The sequence below is a fragment of the Pygocentrus nattereri genome, chromosome 4, assembly GCF_015220715.1.
Source record: "Pygocentrus nattereri isolate fPygNat1 chromosome 4, fPygNat1.pri, whole genome shotgun sequence".
NCBI classification, from domain to species: domain Eukaryota; kingdom Metazoa; phylum Chordata; class Actinopteri; order Characiformes; family Serrasalmidae; genus Pygocentrus; species Pygocentrus nattereri.
The window spans coordinates 30,588,228-30,605,518 of NC_051214.1; the positions used below are offsets into that span (position 1 = coordinate 30,588,228).

General features: G+C 38.6%; 1 long non-coding RNA gene across 1 annotated transcript; it reads right to left on the minus strand.

The window, feature by feature from the left end:
• Positions 1 to 15,875: 15,875 nt before the first annotated feature.
• On the minus strand, positions 15,876 to 17,251 carry LOC119263160. The gene is made up of 3 exons (XR_005130162.1): positions 17,073 to 17,251; positions 16,778 to 16,933; positions 15,876 to 16,365 (listed from the first exon to the last, which is right to left on the minus strand). It is a non-coding gene; the product is annotated as an uncharacterized LOC119263160 (long non-coding RNA).
• Positions 17,252 to 17,291: the final 40 nt, after the last annotated feature.

The following is a 17,291-nucleotide window of genomic DNA, read 5'->3' on the forward strand; positions in this document are numbered from 1 at the left end:
TGCCTTTTACACTGTAGACACCTGGGTAAACACCCTACACTATACCATTTAGAGTCCTTGGGCAAGACTCCTAACACTGCCTTCACCTTCCTGTGAAAATGATCAAATTATAAACTGCTCTGGATAAGAGCACCTGCCAGAATGCCATATATGTAAAATGTAAAGCCATGCTTTCAGTCTCTGAAGGCTATTGAAACTTTGTTCAGCCTCAGCTGAGGACACACCAACAATTCTCTTGGTGTCTGCAGTGACATATGTTTCTAGCAGTATCTGAGCTCGGGACTGTCTTTTTCTCTAAGCTATTGGTAACTAGCAAAGATACTTTCTCTAGATTGACAAAGCACTTCTTGTAAGTCACTCTGGATAAGAGCGTCTGCAAAATGCTGTAAATGTAAATGTAAATGGAGATAGTCCTAAAAAGAAGAAGTTGACACATCTCTGACTGAACAGTGACTTCAGCCAACAGCATATCCACTAGCTGATGACTGCTATAATAGCAAGATACCACTAGTTTCACGATTCCCAGCTCTTAAACAGACTCTCACTATCTTACAGACATCAATTCCCAAGATGCATCAGCCAGTCACATGACCCAGCCATCCAATCTTCACTCAGTCAGCAGATTCCAGTCACCTGAATTCTATTTGCTCTTTTTGAGCCAGGCTGTCTGCTTGTCTCTCTTTGTGAAGTATTGCCTCTGTTTACCAGTGTGTACAGAGCCTTTTTATTTGTAGTTTGTTCTCTTGTTATGACCCTGTTTTGTTTATTATTGTTGATTCTTGGATTTACCCCTTTCACCAAGGTAACTGGTTGATTTGGTCTTTAGACCCTCGCCTGTTTACTCGATACTCTTTTTGTCTGTACTATCTTTGGCTATTCTTGATTTTGTCTTATTTATTTCACATCCGTGAGTATCTTGTTCAAGTTTTTACCTGGCTCAATTTTTTTTAGCTGTATGACTTTTATACCAGAACACAAGTCAAATTTTACATGTTACTACCTTTTTTGTCAAGTCAAATCTGCTAGACAGTTTGGTCCACTACATCAAACTCCTGCTGACTTTGTGCAGTGAATTTGATCTTTTTCGTCCCACACTGCTTAATTGTAATTGACTGGATTGCTGTTCCATCAGGCCATATTAAGCAACACCTCTAAAAAGTGCTATTTATCTTAAAATGGTGTTTTCCCACAATGATTTGTAATTGCCAGTCACAAGTTCAGTTCAAGAAATGTGCAAAGTGTGAAAAGTGTGGGGGACAGAATCACTTAACCAAGAGAACGCAGGGGGGCCCCCCACACAGAATACATTGTATACATGTATCTGCAATCAAGTTAATTTAACATTTTGGAAAATATTGATCAAATTTTAAACAGTAGTGTACATGAGCAAAAAAAAGGCACTGTTAAAAAAAGCATGAAATATTACCTTTTAACACTGAGTAACACCCATAGCATCAATCACCTTCTACTGAGAATATAATACACAGGCAATGGTGTTTATGATATTTTGTCACTTTTTTTAATATCAGTGAATTTTTCCCTACTAGCCAGACAGAAAATTGTGTGTGTGTGTGTGTGTGTGTGTGTGTGTGAGTGTGTATATATACGTGCTACAGTGGCTCAGCTCCCAGCATTCCCCTGGTGGATTCACAGTTTGTCAGCACTGTGGTAACAGGGTCATGCCCTGAAAATAGGCATCGATTGGATGAGCTCTGCAGTCATGCTACACAGTGTTTTACACACACACACACACACACACACACACACACACACACACACACACCCACACACAAATCACAACTCTGGTTTCTGTTTTTGGTTGCCTAGCTTGTATGTTTTTCTCCTGCTTGAAAAACCTTACTATATGTACACACAGACTTGCTTACTCTGCACACACACATGCACATGTTAAGTGAAATCAGGGCTATAAATGACCTCACATGGGAGATACACACTGTATTTGGCGCATGTCAATGTCTATCACTCACACACTGTAGCCAGAAGCCACATACCAGCCTCATTTAGAGAGAGAGCGAGAGATGAAGAGAAAGAGTGAAAGAGAGGAATAGAGAGATAGAAGAAGAAAGAGGGAGAGAGAGAAAAAAGCTAGTTGCTAAGATTAGCAGTAACGCTAACATGACATGTTGGGCTCTTCTCCAGTCAGATTGGGGGCCAGGGTTACAGGGTCGCCGTGGGTAATGGATGGCTCTCTAATTAAAAGCTAGCTGTTTGTGTGTGTGTGTGTGTGTGTGTGCGTGCGTGCGTGCCTGTGTGCGTGTGTGTGTGAGTTTGTGTATTGGAGAGAGGGGGGTTGGCAGACTTTCTAATTAGCCTGGAAGGCCAGATAAAAGCCAAAATACCTGATCTTAGTGACATTCTGTATCTCTCTCTCTCTCTGTGAATATGTCAGTGTAATTAAGGCTCCTGTGATCCGTTTGACAGTAGTTTAATGTCACAGGATCACAAGGGGAAAGGTTAGGCCACAGAGCAGACTATGTGTGTGTGTGTGTGTGTAGTGGAGGGACACTATGAAGTCATGTTTGACTCGCACTTTGTCACTTTGTGTAACTTTGTCAACACATTTTTATGAACTTTGGCTGTAGCTTATGCTGGTATACAGATACAAAGATTATGTTGCAAAATCTATAATTCGTGTATTGAAAAAAAAAGAACGTTAAACAAAAATTAAGTTCTAACCCACTACATTAATCTCATTAACTACATTCTAATATCATAATAAATAAAGAATGCATGGTAAAATAAGCATTCATATTAGTGAGATTTCCAGTACATATTCATACATACATATTCACATAGGGAACTGATAAAAAACTTTAATGAACTAATTTCACTAAAAAATGTACTGCCAGTTCAATGACTTAAAAAGAACTTTTTGTTAATGTTATTTTATATATATATATATATATATATATATATATATATATATATATATATATATATATATATATTAGTCTTATAAGTGATTATAAGCTACGTTTTTTGCGAAAAATAACAGGCTCCCTTAATTCAGAGATTGAGAAAATGTTCCTAATGAAGAGACTTTGGTGCACGTGATTATTCAGTCACCAATGAGCCAACTTTTTAAAATGGACTTTAGATGTCCACTGATGTTCATGTCATGGCCCCCACAGACTATTTTTAGACAAATTCTGGACCAAGCACATTCTCTGTTCACCGGGATACAGAAATATATATAAAAAAGAAATGCCACATTAATTTTATTTATTCATTTTTTTGTCCAGTTTCCCAAACTCTATTGCAGTTCCTAGCCAAAGTGTAATCAACACACACACACACACACACACACACACTAAACCACTTACTATTCTGGGTCGTGGGAGGAGCTGGAACCTGTCCCAGCTGTCATCAGGAGGAAGGCAGGATACACCCTGGACAGGTCGCCGCTCTATTGCAGGGCAGACAGACAGACCTATAAAGTCACATGCACATTAGCATAATTAACACAAACAAGTAATTCTCTTAGAAGACAAACACACTTAAACCCACAGATTGTAAATGATTTCAGCTGTACTTTTCTTACTTTCATGAATGTCTAATTTAATTTAATGCATTTTTAATAAAACAGTGGATCTCATTACAATGTATAATCAGTATGTGATATATGTTTTAAAGCATAAAATATAACTGTGTTCAGTTCACACTGCATATTGTCTCACAATCCCAGTAACATAAAAATGAATATTAATATGTATAGCATAACACCCCTATTTGTCTCTATCAGCAAAAAGCTGGTAGAGAAACTCTCTCTCACACACACACACACACACACACCGTAAGTTAGACAGAAACACGCTATAAAATGAATCCCAGGTCGTCGCCCTTTTAATGAAACACTTTTTCTTTATGGCTTTAGATTGTTCCCCCTTTCCGGGGTGGCTGTCTGATAGTCATTATCTTACTCCCCCTCAGTTATACGCCCTGTTCCTTTATCGCTCTCTGGGATGGAATTTTTTCTCCCTGGAGGCAACGCATTTCCTCTTCCTGCTGATTTTCTCTCGTTTTCTCACTTGCTTTCTCTGTGCTGCAGCTTTACTTTAATGCTGCCAGTGAGTGCAGCCCATCTTCTCTCTCTCTCTCTCTCTCTCTCTCTCTCTCTCTCTCTCTCTCTCTCTCTCTCTCTCTCTCTCTCTCTCTCTCTCTCTCTCTCTTTCTCTCTCTCTCTCTGTCTCTCAGCCCTGCATGGAGCAATTGGAGCCTGCTGTTGAGCACCTGGGTCTGAGCAGCCTCTCAGCCCACTCCAACAGCTGCTCTCTGACTCTGCCCTTTTAGCCTGTCAGAGCTGAAGCGTTCATTCTAAGGGGGAAAAGTGGCCAATATAGAAAAAATATAAAATCACGATACTTGAAGATAATTCTTTCATGATACTTGTTATGTGTTCCCTTAGAGAACAGCGATGTGCACTTCACATGTGAAGTACGCAAAAACCATATGTATTTACAAGTAAACATATGTGAATAACGTGTGGTCGCATGTGTCATGAAATGGCATCGTTTTTAATATGATCACATGTTTGTTTCACATGTATGTGAAAAATAACATGAGAAATACAAATATTATTTGTGTCTATGTGTCTAATTTTATGTGTGAAATTCACGTCTTTTTTTTTTCTGAAGTTTGCAAAGAGGTCGTAACAGAAGATGCATCAGCAAAGCCGTACAGTTACATTTGCTAAGAAATCAATGAGCACAATGAACCTCATTCACCAACAATATGTAAGGAGAAATGTTTCTGATCATTATTTTAAGTGGTCCTTTTAGATGAAAGAAACACTCAACAGACTCAGTAACACATCAAAAACATATGAGGGTTAGGATTAGTTTTTGGGTTGAGGATAAGATTAGGGTTAGGATTACGGCCGGGGTTAGGATTACATTTTAAAATGACATATTGTTGATTTTCTAGGTGAAAATAATTTAACACATCCTCTACAAAGAATATAAAACACACATAAAATAATCAGTAATTGTGCATTAAACTGTGCAGAATTACCTTATTCAAAATAAGCAAAATGTACTTTTGCATACAACTGTAGATGATAACACATTCATATCTACTCATTTACTATTTTAGGTTTTTACTGTCTATAAATGGCCTACATCTGTCTTTTTATGATGCAGGCAGTTAGGTGTTTAAGAGAAGATGATACTCTTGATATACAGAAAAACATTCTGTCTTATAGATTATCAGGATAATCAATCATATCATCAGGTTGCCCAACTCTGAGAGGGAGTTTTGATGCTGTAGTTCAAAAATTCTCTGGCTATTCTGGCTGGCATGCCTAAAGCCTCAGCATGTGATCTGGTTGCCACGACTACAGCTTAAAATCCTTCCACCCCAATACGCCAATATCCATAGGGGTTAACATAGGGTTTTCACTTACCTGTCTTATTACCGGTCTCATCTGACTCTTACCTCACTTATCTCTTTTTTTCCACTATGCATCCTTTCACTGCTGACGTACTCAGCACTTCAATATAAGACATATCCTTTGCACAAGGCAAGGTTTACAGGTGTGTGTGTGTGTGTGAGATGGTTCGAGTGTGTGGGAGGAATGCATATTCTATTTTATGCTATTTTTTATTTTTGTTCATCTTTATTTACTATTTATTTTGTTTATTTTATCTACTACTGTAAAATGATAATGTGCACTGTGCGCTCCTGTGACCAAAACCAAATTGCTTGTATATGTAAACATACCTGGCCAATAAAGACAAAAAAAATGATTCTGATTCTGATTAAAAAGCATGCAGGCATCATGGTAAATTGGTCTAAAAATCTAAATCAATTTTGAAATGTAAGAATTGATTCTGTTTGATTATAATAATACTCTATAAAGTGTGCCCTAATTTTTTTTTCCCAAAATAAAGTTATTTGGCTATTTTGAAAACTGTTGTTTTCATTGTCTACATTGCCCTGTTTTGTAAATAACTCTAAAAGGCACATGCGGTCAAAATAATTGTGAAAAATACCAAAATCATCAAATCAAAAGAGATTTGAGTGAAATTTTAATATGTTTCTGAAAGAATTGCAATCTAATTGAATTATTATAAGATCAGAGAGTTACATTTACAGTATGCATATGCAGTCGTAAGTTTGGGAGCAGTTGTCAAATAATGTTTTGTTCATTTTGAGTGAAAAATAAGTGAACACATCCTCAACAGAGAACAAACTTCTGCACATTTTAACACATAATTATAGTCTATTTGTAACATATTTGGAAGGAAAAAAAAACAGAAAATGGGGCTTGTCCAAATTTTATGGCACATTTCATATTTTATATTGTGTTTCTTTCCCAATATGTGAAGCACAGCAAATAAATAGAAAATGTGCACTAAAATTGGCAACAACATGCCACATTTAAGCCTGGCTCCTGTGGATGGCGCATTTCTTTTTATTTTCACTTAGAAAATTAAAAAACATCTAGGAAACCAGGGGTTTCAAGTTTTAGCATATGACTGTATCAACAAACAAAACACTTTTCCAGCACTTCTTTTATTTATTCATAAATTACACTTACTCAATCAGTCAGTTCCAATTATGCTCGCTCCAGCTTGTACATCTTCAAGGTCTGATTACGCTGTAATGTTTTAATTTTGGTCTTTCAGACATAATTACAATATAACAGCTTGAAGGAAAATATGCCAACCTCACTGGTATGGAATTAAATGTGTCTTTTATTTTCATTTTTCGAGTGTATACATACATAAACACATACACACATAGGCAGACACATTACAGAAAACAGGGCTGAGGTTACTTTTAAAATGTTCCCGTAATTTCCACATGAATAATGTACATTACATTATCACAATCTTATCTTTCAGTTTACTTGCTTTCAGCAATAACTGTGATCCGTGATGTATACATTTGACTCACATAAATTTCATGCACTACTTTTTTTCAGACCTTTCACTGATGGTATTCCTGGACTGAATGTTTGATATGTTCTGTGTGGTGCAGTGAGGGTGAGGAATGGTTAGGTATTCTTCTCCTCATCTCTAACATTTACTGACTGACAGCAGGACAAGTGGATCCATGCCTGTCAATGTGACAGACTACAGGGCCGGTCCAAGCTAACCATTTCATGTAGCTGCAGGGTGCTTTGTCTCGTCGGCTAACTCTTAGAAGTTGCAGTTGTCTCAAGCGATAAAAAATTATGGTGTGCTTTTAACATATTTCTTACTAATATATCACTGAAACAAGAGTAAAGACAAACAGACAAACCATTCATAATAACAGTAAAATATTGTTTTGTTCGAAGTTCTAATGTTAAATGTAGCCAAACAGATTTTTAATGGACATTAAAACGGACATTTTTCCTGTTTTTCTGATCTGAAAAGCAGGTGGAGCTGCTATAGGAGTACAAATCCCACTGAGATTTGTAGGTGAAACCAACAGTATAGCGAATCCTTTACTCAGATAAATAAAAAGCACTATTATATGACCAGTAAGTGTTCCAGGATACTAGGATACACTAGGATAGCATATTAATGTGTTAATTGCTATTTTTAGATACAGTACTTATATGTAGTAAAGAGTCCCCCAGTTGTGCTAACAGCAACATATTTGTTCATATTTTCATACTTGTCAGAAAATAAATTGAAGCTTTGTTTGATTCTGCACCTGATTTGTTGTAAATGTAGACTTTTTTTTAAACCTGTGCACCCAGAACAGCGTAGTATCTTGTTGTAGATCAGCCAAGTTAAGATGACCAGCAGGCAATGTAGCTAATAAGCCAAATTAGTCACTTTACATTGACGTTAAACAGCCAACAACACCATTAAGTTCTTAACTGTGGCTGTTGTAACTGTTCCACATGTCTCTAGAGCAGAACTAGAACTAGAACTTCATTTACGTACCATGTGTTCTTGTTTTTTCTATGCACAGCCTTATGAAATGAGTACCCTAAAAATGTATATAATGTGGCACTGCTGGCATCATCCACCTGAAAGTCTGCCCATCTTTGCTGTTGTGATGCAGGGCCAAGCCCACGTCCAAGCCATTGTGCTTTAGCCCTGAATGTTTATGTAATGGCCCTGAATCCTTTTCTATTATTAAAAAAGAATTACATACTGTATGTGATAAAAGTCAACTCCAAGCATCTCAACTCTGACCATCGGTCACTGACCAAGAGTTGACCCTGATTCCAGATGTGTTGAGTCAAAGGATTTACTCCTGTGGAATCATCTCACTTCAATATCTGGGAAACATTGTTGGAGGTAAGGAGACAAGTGAACAGTGGTAGTAGTGTATAAGCCACATGCTCTCCTTGGGTGTTTTTATGGTCTTTTACAGATTAGCAACATCTTACACAAGTTTAATGGTGCGCTGTTAAAAATGATACAGTAACTGATTACATGGCTTTTCTTGAGTTGACTCAACTTCCCTACTAGCCAGGACCCTTTCACACAACCCCCTACACATTTTTCCTCTTGGGTACTCACCTATGGATGGCTATGATATTGCTGGGTCTCAAACTCACAGCCTCCTGTTGGGGTGATGGCTTAGTCCGCTGCACAACTCAGGAACACATGAAGCAACTCAGATTTTGTGTCTACAAATGTTTAATACACTGGAGAAAATATATGTTGTTTTGCCTTTAAAGCATGGCAGAGTCTCATGTGGTTCAAATGTCTAATATTTCATTGCAACATCAGAAGATTGTGAGTTTGAATCCTGGCAATATCATAGCCCTCCATATCCTGAAGCCCAAGAGGAAAATATGCCAGATTGGGACTGTCTGATAGAAGGAGTGCCAGCAAGTGAGGAGAGTAAAAACACACAAATTCAGTTTTGTTTATCTAAATGAAATACAGACCTAAAAACAGTAGGTGGGAGTTTTTTTTGACTCAACTAAGAAGTTTGAGTGGGAGAACTCTGGTGTCCTAAAGTTGAGTCAACTCAAGAAAAGCCATGTAATCAGTTATGATATCATATTAAGTTGAGCAGACTTCTCATTTTTTACAGTATATAGACTAACATTAATGGAGTTGTAATTCATTTTAATCTGTGCTGTATCCTCAGCTCACTTGTTATAGAGGTAGCAGCACTAATGGTAGACAGACTAAGTTGTTCACCTGGATAAGTTTAATGGTAGACTAGCTAAAGTTAATATTTGTTTTTGCTAGAATAAAGTTCGTGACATTACTGTTAATTGTGAATTATTTTACTCATAATGTAGCTGCACACCAATGTTAATGCAACGTTGTAAGTTTAATTGTTGGCCACATGGTGCATATACTACCTAGGGAGAACATGCAAACTCCATACAGAAAGGACTTCAACCGTCTGGCCGGGGAACTGAACCCAGGCCCTTCTTACTGTGAAGCGGCAGTACTACCCACTGCGTCACCGTGCCACCTGGTACCATTCTTAACTTTCAGTAAATATCACAGCTTTTATTATGATTTAAATTTGATCAAATGTATGTGCATAGAACTGAATTCAGAACCATCAGCCAACTGTGTTTGCACACAGAAGAATTAGACCTCCGCATTTAACCTGTCCATGCAGAGAAACACCTACATACATGCACACTAGTGAACACACACACTAGGGAGCAGTGAGCACACTTGCCTGGAGTGGTGGGCAGCCCAATCCAAGGCACCCAGGGAGCAGCTGGTCACAAGGCTGGTTCCCTAACCTCCAGCCCACAACTGCCCCCTGAGTTTTATGCTAGAAAAACTTTTACATCCTTTAAGTTCTTACTAACTGACATTTGAAATAAACAGAGAAAAGTCAGAAATGATGAGACTCAAAACAGTCATTATAGAACACTGATTATACATATAATATAGATTAAAATGCAACTGCTATGTAATACATTCGTAGTTACTTAATCATATTTGAATCATATTTGAATAGTATAGCCAAATAAAAGTAATGCTGTTCAATGTTGAAGAGTAAACTATTTTGTTAAGTTTAGCTTGAATGACAGTCAAAATGAATAAATAAGTACTTAAACAAAAAGCTCAGCTGGTGCTTTGAAATGAGAAAGTTTGACATTTCCATTGTGATCATCATGGCCAGATGGCAAATCAGGCTTTAATTAAAAATACTATGTAGAGCGATAAGTAGAGAAGAATTCCTGAAGTAGCCAACTAGCAAAACCCTGCGTGTGGATCAGAGCGACACTGTACAGCTCACTGTGCCTTCTGCTGCCTGTGGCAATCCAGAGGGGATGTAATTGGCCCCATTTCCAGAAGGACAGACTGGACAGCAGGGGTCACTTTCTCTCCTTCAGTTTGGCACTAGAGAGTAACACAGTAGGTCATGTGGCTAGTGCTCTCCTCCAAGTAGGAAAAGGAAACACTTGGCGTTACTGAGCAGCTGCTGCTTTGAAAAAAAAAAAAAAAAAGAACAGTACCAGAGCTCACACATGTGGGTGAGAGGAGAAGCGGTGATGATACTGAGACAGAACCATAAGAACTGCAAAGTGGAGCTGACTTAAGCAGACCAAGAAGCAAAGAATTGCATAAGTATATTAGGTATTTATGTGCTATTGAAAATTAATAAAATATTAAATGAGTGCAATGCCACTGGCAACCTTAAAAATGTAGCAGCTATCTCTTCACCCTTCAACCTAACATGAATTGACAGTGTTTTTTTCCATTCTGTTGCCCCAGAAAGCAGAACAGCATATTGCCCTGCAGCACTCTTACATGCAGCACATTTGAGTGCATTTGCAAAAGGAAAGAAAAAAAAAAAAACAACAGCAGGAAAATGACGGCTCTCAAGTCAAGCCAAAACAGAACTATCTCAATTAACTATTTATAAGGCAAGTCTTCTTCATGATTAGATTGCCAGACCTGCATAACTACCCCTACAGAACTGCAGAACTGAGTTGCTCTACACGAATGTAGAGCAAGAATGTAATGGTTCAATGAATTCTGCTTGATGTTAAAGTCAGCCAGTTAAGCAATATATATATGTTGTTCTGCTCCCTCTCTCTCTCTCTCTCTCTCTCTCGTACAGATATGCATCTTGGTTCATGTGTCCTTCATTAACATCAGATGAGGATCATGGGCATTTAAGCATTTTACTTTTCTCAGTTTTAGCATCCCTATGGCAAAAAGTCAGAGATGAAATAAACTGAGCCGCCTTCTGGAGTGTTAGCAATGATCAAGTCATTTGTCTCTTTCAGCCTCACGCCCACATCATCCTATCTTTACTGAGCTGCAGTTTCTGTTTGAGCAGACAGGTTCTGCTTCAGCACCATGGACAGCTCCATGCACAGTGTTCATAAGGAATTCTACAGCAAAAACTGTAACTGACACCGTTTACCACCTAGGCCACACACATATGGTTCTTCAAGCGTTCTTTAGTAAAGAAAATGGTTCTATATAGAACAATGAACACCCGTCTTTGTATGACTAAAAGCTTCTTTTGTATGACTAAAAGGTTCTGATTGATGGAGAATGTGCTGTAGATGATTCTCTATGGAACCTTTTTAAAAAGTAGCACACGTTTACCACTGTGTTACCATATAGCTACATAGTTGTAAACATGCTCCCTACCTAACTTTTATTGGAATGTGCTTCTGGGATCACAAGGTGTTTTTTTTTTCAAATGAAGGTATTGTTTTCAAATTAATACAGATCAAACAGAATTTACTATTCACTGCTTTTATTAGTGTTTCACATACTGTCCCAGCTTTTTGTGAATTTGGAAAAATTACATCCTCAGAGGTTTATTTGTCTGCTTTGCTTCCTTATGAGACACATTTTGAGGGTGAGAAAGCAAACATCTACAGGAAACAGAAAATGAGGAGTACTAACTGGACTGCAGTGCATATCACACAGTTTGCTGATAGGGCCTAATAGAAAACTAGCTTGTCAAACATGCACTTCCCATTCCTTTCCCTAGAGGGCAGTGTGATAGCAGTCAGCACTTGTGAGTCAGTACACATGTACATGCCTGTGCCTCAGAGGGAGTGGGTGAGAGAGAGCATATGCTGATCTTTATATTTTTCACATTTACTGTAGGTGTAATTAAACCAAACACCCCTCTAGAGTAAACAGTGGGTTATACATTACATGCTTAATTATACACATACCACACATTTCATTTAATGTACTCCTACTTACTCTGTGAAACCTGTTACACACATATGTGTGTGTGTGTGTGTGTGTGTGGTAGTCGAGGAAGCTGAGAGGTGACCTGTTTATTCTTGCTGCACTACATTGAGCTAGACTATTATGCTGACTTTACACAATGAAAATTTCATGCCACTTTAGTACACGAATCTAAGTTGTATACCTGCCCTGCAGTCAGTAACATGAGGACCTCTAATCAATCCAAGGTCTGGCTGGTGTAGCTGTGGGGAGTAGCCTAAGATGTAAAAGAAGCCTTCAAGCTGGCTGAAGACAGAATGAGTGCTGTGATCATGTGTGCTGTGTTTTAATTTGTGTGTTAATCTCTTGTGTTGAGTGCTTTTGGTTTAGGTGTTTTATCAGCACCTCTTTTAACTTAGTGTACAACATCCGGATGATCCGACCCTTCCTCACCCGAGAGGCCACCCAGGTGCTAGTGCAGTCTCTGGTCATCTCAAGGCTTGACTACTGCAACTCACTCTTGGCTGGTCTTCCCATGCAGACCATCAAGCCTCTGCAACTCATCCAGAATGTGGCAGCACGACTCGTCTTCAATCTGCCCGAGTTCAGCCACGTCACCCCATTGCTGCACTCCCTTCACTGGCTTCCTGTAGCTGCGCGCATCAGATTTAAAACCCTAATGCTTGCCTACAAAGCCAGAAATGGACCAGCCCCTACCTACTTGATGGCAATGGTGAAATCTCGAACTGTACCACAAGCCCTTCGAGCTTCGAGTACAGCTCAGCTTGACCCGCCATCCTTCAAGGCACACGGAAGACAAGCATCGAGAATGTTCTCTGTACTGGCACCCAGATGGTGGAATGAACTCCCACTGGCTGTCCGAACAGCAGAGTCTCTTGCTGTCTTCAAACGTAGACTGAAGACTCATCTTTTTAACCAGCACTTAAATGAGCACTGAACTATAAGCTGCACTTATTTTATTGTACTGCACTCTGTATTGTAGTTTATTGTATTGTATCTTATTGTTATTGTATTGCATTGAATGGCACAGAGTTCTGCATTCAACTGCTTCTTTTTCTCTTGGTGTCTGCAGTGACATTTGTTTCTAGCAGTATCTGAGCTCAGGACTGTCTTTTTCTCTAAGCTATTGGTAACTAGCAAAGATACTTTCTCTAGATTGACAAAGCACTTCTTGTAAGTCGCTCTGGATAAGAGCGTCTGCTAAATGCTGTAAATGTAAATGTAAGTGTATGAGTTTGTCTCTTGTGTTAGGGGAAGTGCTTTAGTTGGTATTTTACCTGCACCCTTTTAACTTTGTTTTACAAGAGATTGATCATTTGTACCACCTGGGGTTTCAAACAGGTAAGAGTGGCACGCCCACAGATTCACACCACATAGATGTCCATCCATGTCTAGTTCCCTAGGTCAGAGGGTGGGCATCACCATATGTACTTTTAATTACTGGTCAGGGAAGTGTAGTTAGCTTTTGTTTCCTTTCTTTTAAGTTCCTACTTAGTACTTTTTGTTTCTGAGTTGGCAAACATTGTGGTTGGTTTTAATAAAATGGCTTCATAAGCTCTACTGGCCTATTCCTCCAGCCTTTAATCCATCACCAAATCCATCACCAGTTTAGTCTTTTAAAGGTCACATGTTACTGATCCCACAGCACCCTAGACAACAGTGGGGTCAAAACATTTGGGCCTCCCCTCATCTACACTAGCCAGGCTTCTGATTGATTACGAGCCCTCATATGACTGAATACAGGGCTGATTCATCAACACTGTTCTTGCCAAAAGAAATAAGCTTGAAAGGCTGCACCTGTGACAGCAAAACATTTCACTTATTGATGCGTAACCAATTAACACATTTGAAACCTATACATTCAAAGCATTATTTTTTGTTTTTTTTATTTGTATTATTTATTCATTAAGATTTCTTAGGACTATTTATGAATCTGAGGCACCAAGGACCGTAGCATTAAGTAATAAACAGTTCATCTCAATATAGCACAACAGGCATCAAGATCCCCCCCCACACACATACACACACACACATTTTTTTCAGTGCAGCTAGCATGTTCAGTCAGATAACAGTTTGTCATATTACCATTAGCAGAATGACAGATATGTTAGCAAAACTGCAGTACACAAAACTGTGCCAACATTGTACTTGAACACTGCTACATAACATTGACGCAACCATGCCATAAACAGATATCATGGCAGATGTCAGATGCTGTCATAACAGATTACATCCAGTAATATAACAGTGTCATGTTAATTTACCATTAATTATCATAGCAGATGTCATGATGACTAACAAACTAACAAAACTATCATGCGATGCAACATGCCATGACATCAGATATTAAGGTTTCTTTCATGACAATTAGTGGGAGTTGATGGGAGGTCAAGACACCCTTGAGGGTTGCGATGTGGTTCCATGCAGTAAATAGGGAGGCAGAAAAAAAAAACGGATACCCAAAAAAGTGTCAGACGATGAAAAAAGTTAAGAACCTGCTCAAATAAAAGGTGCAGGACCAAAAGTGTATATTTGCTGTATTGCTAATAAAAGTGGGGCTGCAGGTGCTCCACATACTCCAGTGCTCAGGCTCCTGTGCTTGACCATGCATTCAGCTTTTTGTGGAGACCAAATGACAAACAACCTGGACATATTTGTCATTGTGGGCATTGTTGGCTGGTGCTTGTTTGCAAAAATTGAGACTTTTATTTGATATAGATCAAAGGTTTCCTGTCTCTTTTAAGGTTAAGGCTGGGTTAGGTTGGGTTAGGTAAGCCTAACCCTGGTCCAAACCCTCACCCTAACCACACCGATTATAATCAAGTATTAACAAATAGTTTATTAACAATCAGTCTGAACGTCTGTAGATAATGTATCGGTATAGTGGTATACACACACACACACACACACACACACACACACACACACACACACCTACACACACACACACACACACACACACACACATTTTCTAAGCCACTTCTTCTCCTGGGTTGCGGGGGCTGCTGGAGCCTATCCCTGCTGTCATTGGGTGGAAGGCAGGATACACCCTGGACAGGTCACCAGTCCATTGCAGGGCAGGCAGACAGACATAGTGGTATAGTGTGTGTGTGTATATATATATATATATATATATATATATATATATATATATATATATATATGATGTATTTTATAAAGAGCTGGCAATGTCAAATGTTAATGCTCATCTTTCACCCTCATCTAATGTTCTGAATTGTTCTGAATTCAGTTCATGAAGGCCTTGCTAATTAGCTGATGAGCTGAATCAGGTGCGTTTAATGAGGCAGTTTGCTGACATCTGCAGCGTTTTGGACTAGAGCTTGTTTGGACTAGAGCTTGATACGTGTTTCAGAGGCATTTTATGTTTATTTTATGTTAGGGTTTAGGTCTTGGGTTGATTTTATATTTACATACATATACACATATATATATATATATGTGTATACCAAACATCATATACCAAAGTCAAACCAAACCCATGCCAGAACAAGGCCAAAACTCACCCACATGTTAAACTACACCCCAAAATACAGCCATAACTTAACCACAGCTGAGCCAGAAGACCGATATTTAAGCCACTGCAGAGCCAATACTGGCCCAAATGCAAACTAAAAATTTGCCAGGCTTATAATATTTGGGTCTATTTGTACAATTAAGTCACTAAACTTGAAGTGAAAAACAAAGCCTTTATTAACATACCGTATTGCGTACAATAGTGAAAAACACAACCAATGCTTATATGGTTGTAACTCTGTTTTTGGGCAAGTTGTTACATACAATGTGTAACTGTAGAAAAGGCACAGTGGATAGTGCAAGAATGCAATAACTTATCCTGCTTAGAATTAAACCAGTAAACACCTTGCAAGCTTTCTTCCACATTGTTACTTATCTCCAAACATATCTTCCTCTCCCACAAAGCAGTAGAGTGGGAGAGTTACATCAATGCTCTGGAATAGACAGAGAGGGGAGAGCACCTAGAGTAATTAGCTAGCTAGAAAAAAAGCTAACTAAGAGCAAGTCAAGTACCGCTGTCTCCAGTGTGACGTTTTGACACACTCTCCAGTGTGGCGGTGTGTCCATTACATTTTGTTTTGTCCTGATGCATTTTCCACTTTTCTTCTCTTCCTTCTGCCCTCCCGATCACAAGCCAGATGAAACCATCTTCTAATGACTCGTTCTACCTCCATCTCAGTGGCCTGGGAACATACTGGGTTTCTTCTCAGAGCTTCTAGCAGATGGGCACAGAACAATGTAAAAAGATTAGTACAAATTATCGATACATTTATTTTTTCCACAGTAGTTCAAGTAAAAAAAAACATTTACAAATTATATTAACCCATATTAAAGATAAATTGGTCATGCACCTTTTCTGACAATCATACTAGCACTTTAACCTGCATACAGATACATTGTGGAATTATCACATGGCTTTAGCAGGTGGTTCAGAAAAAAAGATTATGCAGACAATACAATTTTTTCTTAATTTTTGTTGTAGAAACATATTCCAAACTAAGAAAGAAAATGGGAGTGGACAACACCTAGGAGGACATGGGATCTCAGGTCCAATACAAACTGTGACTTTGTCTGAGGTATTCTCCTTTAAGATGTGAAAAAAACTTCAGCAAAACAACACCACTTACCAGTTACAACATTCTTCAGCTGCAGGCTTTGAAAACCTGTTTTCCCATTCACTCCCAGTTGACAGTTTTAGCTAGATCATTTTTAATCGTCTGTTTCAAAATGCGCCAGACAGTGTCTTTGATGTCAGCACCACCAATAAGCCCCAGTTCAAGCACCTGTAAAAATGTTAAACATGCCATGAATCTTCTAGTAGAGAAAAATAAGTATCACCAACATAGGCTTTGATTATGTTTACATGAAATATGAAAATATATTTTCAAAAGGGAAAACTATATAAAACAAATTTCTGTTTACCAGTTTTTTCCTCTTGTCTGGAGATGATTGGAGGTCATTTTCCAGAGCCATCAGTGAAGGAAGTTCTTCAATAGGAAGGTGCCTTTGATTCATGTCACAAGCAATTGTGTCCTCACAGGCAGCCGTGTTCTCCCTAGTGCTAGTGATCTTGGACCATCCTTATTAAGTTCCTCTGTTGCTCAATTACTATTTCCTGCTTTATCAACAGGTCATGCAGTA